The following is an 8,249-nucleotide window of genomic DNA, read 5'->3' on the forward strand; positions in this document are numbered from 1 at the left end:
GACTTAGAACCGGTGATATTAGTTTGAACCTCTCTGATATCCATGTTCAGCGCATCAGCGCGAGTGTTTGCAGCTGATGAGCTGAATTTCATTTCTAATATCAGTTTGAACCTTGTAATCTTAGAATTTGAGCCGTATAACTCTGGAATTTGATCCTTGTGACATTCTGAGCTTTTGTGGTACAATCGTTCAAATGGCATCATATGAGACTCGTATATTGCTAGCACTATTTTGACCTTAATATGTGATGGTCTTAGATTTTGTTAACCATTATCGAATCAGTTTACCTTGTCGATCTCACAGCACATGATTTGTATAGCTAACTCGACTTTGATCTTCGACAATATTGCACACAGTTGGTTTCTTCCACCGTGTGCACTGTAGAGCGCAGAATTAATTATCGCACTCGAGTGTCCATCATCACCCTTCTGTGTAACTTTGACCTCATCACCCAAGGGTAAACTTATGACCGAAGTCATTCCACACTCTTCGTTTTTACAAAGCTTTTTGCCAATAAACGCCCACAATTTGTATCTCTTCTAGCCGACGAGTGGCCAAACTAGCCGGGTGGGAAGCTTGCGCGGTAGCGTGGGAACAGGCTCTTCGAGCCCATGCCTGGGGTTTGGTGTTGTCAAGCGTGCACTGGATTCTAGAATCCTCCGCTATGAACGCCGTGACAAGACGTGACGATTACAGGCCGGCCGGCCCCCATTTATTACAGCGGCCATTTAACCTACCCTTGTGTCTCTTCAACCTTTCGATCACACCCCACCATTGCAAGAAGCACACCCACCACAAGAAATTCTTAGAGGGTATCATGCGCGGCTCCAATGGCGCTCCGAGCGGCTGCCTATGACGAGCAGTAGTTCACCATGCGTGTCGTGGTGGACACCCATAGAAGGTTCATGGACCTCTCGGTGGTGTACACCAATGACCCGGTTTGGGCGGAGCACTCCATCCACATCATGGAGCTGTTACTTGCCGAGGAGAAGTACAAGGTGGTCGGGTTCGACCTCGAGTACACCCGCGCTCGTGCCGGGTCTCATCCCAAGGTCGCCGTTGCCCAGATGTGTGTGCGCCACCACGTCCTCGTCTACCACTACTTCCTGGCCACAAGGCCTTGCGAGCGTTTCACTAGGTTTTTCAACAACCCCCACTACATGTTCGCTACGATGGACATCACCAACGATGTAAAGGCGCTCGAGAATTCGGGCATCGCCTGCCAGAATCTTGTTGACATCCAGGGATAATACAAGACCAGGGGCAGCAAGGAGCATGAGAAGGACTCACTGGTTCACCTCACCGAGGCCATCATCGACCCCTACTACAGAGACATGAAGGATCCGTGCAACAAGGACAAGCGTGCCTGGCACTCGGCCTGGATGGAGAAACTCGACAAAGCTCACGTCGTGTACGCTGCCAAGGAGGCGTACACGAGCTACGACATGTACAGGCGAATCGTTGACATGAGGAAGTCCCTCCTTCCCCAAAACGGCCAGGGATCCAGCCGGAAGCAGAGCAATGGCAAGCGTCGTCGCAACAATAAGTAGATGATTAGATCCTTGTTTCTCCTACTTTAGTATGCATGTAACTGCTTTCTTTGGTGTGTGGAAATGTTATGTGTGTAGTCACTTGTGTAATTGTATTGTAGTGACCAGACCTCAAACAGTCTGATCTCTGTGCTCCGGTGTCATCCCTGGATCAGTAATGCTGACACCACAAAGTACTCGGAGGATTTATAGCAGAGTAGCAATCACACACTTATTACATCGAGTGTCTCATAAGAGAACTTATTACAATAAATATGGCTTAAGGCCATCTAATAACGATAACAGCGGAAGGCTTGGAAGATAAGTGCGTCCATCAACTCCAACGGCATCACTGAGTATAGAACCACGACCTAAAAACTCCTTAATCGTCGTCTGAAAAGTCTACAACATTAACGTTGCAGCCCGAAACGGGTCAGCACATGGAATATGCTGGCAAGGTAACACATAGAGAGTAATGGAATGAAACAGCTATACTATATGCATATTTGGCTGGTGGAAAGCTCTATGGTTACAGTTCTGTGTAAAGCCAATTTTTCCCTACTTCAAAGGAATAAAATTTAATTACTACCATGGTGGTTGTTAAACATTGAGAATGGTTGACAGCATTCTCAATCCCAATTAAGCATCATCATTAAACATAACCCAACAAAATTAATTTAGAGTAACATGTTGAGATTCACATGATAATCCAAGTACTAGATACTCAAGATGTCCATAACCGAGGACACAGCTAACCATGATTAGTTTATTACACTCTGCAGAGGTTTGCGCACTTTTCCCCACAGGACTCGATCACCTCCGTTTGGTTTCTCGCACTACATGGTGTTTGAGAAGACGGATGACCGAGACATAGTCTTTCAGAAGAGCTAGCACCTTACGATCGGGTAGATCGTACCACCTACATCCCCTACATCTGCTAGTCTACCACTGTAAGAGTTCGCACAACTTAGTCAACTATGCTAGAGCCCATAATAGCTTGTGGCTGCACACGGAAGTTTCTAGTATGAATAGTCACATGATCCCTTTGAGCCTAGGTGGCGGTCCAAAAGAAAACAGGCAAGTCCTGGAATACCCAGGTGCCTCAATCCACCCATATGTGTGTTTAAGTTGCCACCATAGATAAACCATTAATTAACAAATCTCACATCTGTCATGGATATCACTCACCCAATCCACGTCTACTAGCATAGCATGGCATAATAAGCAAACGTAGAAGTAACTCCCAAAGGTTTGATAATAAACAGGTAATAGGTACTACATCATCTACTTCCCATCGCACAATTTAATTAGATCCTAATCATGCAATGTGTGAGGATTGATCTAATGCAATAAAACTGGGTAGTAGAAAAGGTATGATCAAAGTGTTACTTGCCTTGCAGATGATCCGCGAAACGTAACGATTCGAAGTAACAAGCGGCGCACTCCGGGTACTCTATCGCAGACAAACAAACAAGCATACAATAAGTACTCATCTAATGCACAGGTAAAACTCAAATAAGAGATCTAACCAGAAGGTTCAATTTAAGAACTCCGGTTGGCAAAAGAATCAAATCGAACGAAGCAACGAAAGTCAAACGGCGAAAGAAAACACTTCGGTTTAGTAATCTGGATCTAGGGCAAATTTTACACTAGCCAAAACTTGTTTAAGTTGGTTAAACGGATAGAGGGTTTCGAGACGAATCCCTAGGCGCTTGAATCACCTGATTCCGATAAACGAGCAAAAAGTTATACTAAAACGAAAATCGGATCAGGAATCGCGATCAGAAAAATCGCGAATTTAATCCGAGAAAAAGAAAAACGACGAACGCCGAATTTTTTTTCGGCACGGAAAACGAGGCGCGACGAACCTCGGCGGTGGGATCCGGCGGCGGCGGACGTCGGCGGCGCGGCGGCGGCGGCAGCGGCGGCGGCTAGGGCGGCGGCGGCGGCTGGCTAGGGTTTCTCCCCCCGGGGCCGGGCCTCGGCTTATAAAGGCCTCCCGGGTCGGTGCCCAGGTCGGACACGGCCCGTTAAGTCGGTTCGCTTTTTTTATTATTCCGCTCGGGAGAAAAATAAAAAGAAATACTAAACGGACTCCAAAAATTCCGAAATAAATTTTCACGGGCTTCTAAAATCAAGCCGCACAAGGTGAACATTTATTTAGGCCCTAAATGCAAATTTGAAAACGCACTTTTTTTCCTAAATTCAAATAAAACACCGAAAAAATCCGAAATGAAATCTTATTTGATTTTATTATTAAATCCTCAATATTTCTTTATTTTGGGAAAGTCATTTTATTCCCTCTCTCATATTTTTGTAATAGAAATAATTGATGATAAAATAAATAAAATCAAATGATCCTATTCTCAAAATTTGAGAAAACTCAAATATGAAAAATAACGAAATCCCCAACTCTCTCCGTGGGTCGATGAGTTGCGTAGAATTTCTAGGATCAACCAAAATGCAAAATAAAATATGATATGCATGATGATCTAATGTATAACATTCCAAATTGGAAATTTGGGATGTTACAAACCTACGCCCCTTAAGATGAATCTCGCCCTCGAGATTCGGGTTGGCTAGAAAATAGGTGAGGGTGGTCTTTGAGCAAATCCTCCTCTCACTCCTAGGTGGCTTCATCCTCCGTGTGGTGGCTCCACTGAACTTTGCAAAACTTGGTAACCTTGCTGCGAGTAACTCAGTTGGCAAACTCGAGAATCTTGACTGGTTTCTCCTCGTAGGTCAAATCGTTATCCAACTGAATAGTTTCCAAAGGCACTGTGTCTCTCAACGGTATGTCAGCCATCTCCGCGTGACATTTCTTTAACTGAGAAACGTGGAACACATCATGAACTCCTGACAATCCTTCGGGCAATTCCAACTTGTAGGCCACTTCTCCCATACGCTCCAAAACTCGATATGGTCCTACAAATCATGGCGCTAACTTCCCTTTAACTCCAAAACGCTTTGTTCCCTGAAGTGGAGATACTCGAAGATAAGCTCTATCCCCGACTTCGTAAATTTTCTCCTTGCGTTTAGAATCTGCATAACTTTTCTATCTGGACTGGGCTACCTTGAACCTATCGCGAATCAACTTCACCTTCTGTTCAGACTCTTTAATCAGGTCAGGTCCAAACAACTGGCGGTCTCCAACTTCGTCCCATGATAACGGTGTCCTGCACCTCCTTCCGTACAAAGCTTTGAAAGGGGCCATCTTTAAACTAGTTTGATAACTATTGTTGTAAGAGAACTCTGCATATGGCAAATTATCGTCCCAACTAGATACGTAATCTAGCGCACAAGCTCTCAGCATATCCTCCAAAATCTGATTGACTCTCTCGGTCTGTCCATCTGTTTGTGGATGAAAAGCTGTACTGAATTCTAACCTGGTTCCCAAAGTTTCGTGCAACTGCTTCCAGAACTTTGAGGTAAACTGGGTTCCTCTATCCGATACCATACTCCTTGGAACTCCATGCAGACATACTATTCTGGTCATGTATATCTTTGCCAACTTAGCACTGGTATAAGTGGTCTTTACTGGGATGAAATGAGCTACTTTCGTCAATCGATCGACTACAACCCAAATCGAGTCATAGCCTGAACGAGTCCTGGGCAATCCCGTGATAAAATCCATGCCTAACTTATCCTACTTCCATTCGGGTATCGGCAATGGTTGTAACAATCCTGCTGGCTTCTGATGCTCTGCCTTTACTCTCTGACATACATCACAAACTGCTACATACTCCGCAATATCCTTCTTCATTCCGGTCCACCAAAAAATATCCTTCAAATCCAAATACATCTTGGTATTTCCTGGGTGAATTGAATACGGTGAGTCGTGTGCCTCTTGCAAAATCAACTTCCTGATCTCCGGGTCATTGGGCACGTAAACACGGTCTTCAAACCATAGGGTGTCATGCTCATCCTCACGAAATCCTTTAGCTTTTCCTTTGCTCAGTTTCTCCTTTATAACGGTAATCTCTTTGTCAGCTTTCTGAGCTTCTCTGATTCTATCCATCAAAGTTGACTGAATCTCCAATGCTGCTACATAGCCTCTCGGAACTATTTCCAAACATAGTTCACGAAGATTTTCTGCTAACTCCTTGGGTATTTCTCCCGTCGTTAACGTATTGACATGCCTCTTGCGGCTTAATGTGTCTGCTACTACATTAGCCTTTCCAGGGTGATAGTGCAATTTCATATCATAATCCTTGATAAGCTCCAACCATCTCCTTTGTCTGAGATTTAACTCCTTCTGTGTAAAAATGTACTTCAAACTCTTATGATCCATGTACACCTCACAATGATTTCCAATGAGAAAATATCTCCATGTCTTCAATGCATGCACTACGGCTGCTAACTCCAAATCATGCGTGGCATAATTCAACTCATGAGGTTTCAGTTGTCTTGAGGCATATGAAACAACTCTCCCTTCCTGCATAAGCACTGCTCCAAGTCCTCGACGTGAAGCGTCGCAATACACCTCATAATCCTTGGTCTGGTCTGGCAAAATCAACACTGGTGAGGTAACCAAGCGTTTCTTCAACTCCTGGAAACTAGCCTCACATTCCTCTGTCCATATGAACTTGGTATCTTTCTTCAACAACTCAGTCATAGGCTTCGCAATCTTTGAGAAATTCTCAATAAATCTCCGGTAGTATCCTGCGAGTCCAAGAAAACTCCGGATCTCTCCAACTGTTGTTGGGGCTTCCCACTTGGTCACGGTTTCAACTTTAGCGGGATCTACTGCTATACCTTCTCCAGATATAACATGTCCGAGGAATCCTACTTCCTTCAACCAAAACTCACATTTGCTGAACTTGGCATATAATTGATGTTCTCTGAGCTTTCCAAGTACCAAACGCAAATGCTCCTTGTGTTCCTCTTCATTCTTCGAATAAACCAGGATATCATCAATGAACACTACGACGAACTTATCCAAAAACTCCATAAACACTTTGTTCATCATGTTCATAAAATAGGCAGGTGCGTTAGTCAGACCAAATGACATAACGGTATACTCATACAGCCCATACCTGGTGGTAAAAGCTGTCTTCGGAATATCCTGTTCTCAAATCTTCAACTGGTGGTATCCTGATTGCAGATCGATCTTGGAAAATACCTTAGCTCCTTGCAATCGATCAAATAGATCATTGATCATTGGTAGTGGGTACTTGTTCTTGATCGTTACTTCATTCAATCCTCGATAATCAACAACCATCCTTAACGATCCATCCTTCTTCTCTACTAGAAGTACTGGCGATCCCCAAGGTGAAGAACTGGGGCGAATATATCCCTTATCTAGTAACTCCTTAATCTGCTTCTTAATTTCCACTAAATCCTTTGCTGGCATCCTATATGGTCTCTTTGATATTGGCCCTATGTATGGCAATAGCTCAATCAAAAACTCAATATCTCTATCCGGTGGCATGCCTGGCAACTCCTCTGGAAATACATCAGGAAAATCCCTTACCACTGGTACTTCCTCCTGCACAACTCCTGTTAAGCAATTTACTTGAGTCCTCTTTGGCACATGCTGGGATACATACTTGATCCTTCTCCCTTCTGGTGTGGTAAGCAAAATTGACTTACTAGCACATTCAATATTCCCTTCATACTTTGATAACCAATCCATGCCTAATATCACATCCAATCCTTGGGATTCCAATACTATTAGGTCTGAGGGAAAAACATAGTTACCAATCCTTAATGGTAACCGATCACACCATAGACTAGCCACATACTCTACTCCAGGTGAGGTTACTAACATGGGTGACCTAAGGGCTTGGGTTGGTAGGTTATACTTATCCACAAATCTCCTTGAGATGTATGAATACGATGCGCCAGTATCAAAAAGAACGAGTGCAGTAAATGACTTAACCAAAAACTTACCTATTACTGCATCGGGCTGAGCTTCAACCTCATCCACGCTAACGTGGTTCACCTGTCCCCTGTTAAAAGGGTTCGGCTTCTTCCCAGAACTTCCATTGCTATTTCCATTTTGTAATTCAGGACATTCATTGGCATAATGTCTGGTCTTTGAACACTTAAAGCAAGTGACTTGGCTCAAGTCCTTCTTGGCTGGGGTTGAGGGGTTGGTGCGGTTCTGGCCATTGCTTCCTCCATTGCCATTACCATTCTTGGTGCCATTGTGATTGTGCGAGCTACCTCCTCCATGGGTATGCTGAAAATGTCCTCCCGGTCTAGGGCTAAAACGTGGCTTCTGCTGAGCTCCTGAATTGTACTTTCCTTGTCCATACTTCCTCTTGCGATTCTCAATTTGCTGCTGCTTCCCTTCAATCATAAGAGCACGATCTACCAACTCCTGGTAGTTGTTGAAGGTTGCTACCATCAACTGCATGCTCAGCTCATCATTCAGTCCTTCTAGAAACTTCTCCTGCTTCGCTGCATCCGTAGCGACGTCATCTGGGGCATAACATGCTACCTTACTAAATTCCTCCACATACTGGCCAACTGTCCTTCCTCCTTGGCACAAGTTGCGAAACTCACGCTTCTTCATGGCCATAGCTCCTGTTGAAACATGGGCAGTACGAAAAGCCTGCTGAAACTGATCCCATGTGAGAGTGTCAACTGGGAAAGTGGCTGTGAAATTCTCCCACCATGATGCTGCGGGTCCTTCTAGCTGATGTGCGGCAAACTTCACCTTTTCCGCATCTGTGCATCCTGCTGTGGTCAACTCCCTAGCTGTCTTGTGGAGCC

The sequence above is a fragment of the Triticum urartu genome, chromosome 2A, assembly GCF_056163025.1.
Source record: "Triticum urartu cultivar PI428250 chromosome 2A, HENAU_Tu73, whole genome shotgun sequence".
Classification (NCBI taxonomy): Eukaryota; Viridiplantae; Streptophyta; class Magnoliopsida; order Poales; family Poaceae; genus Triticum; species Triticum urartu.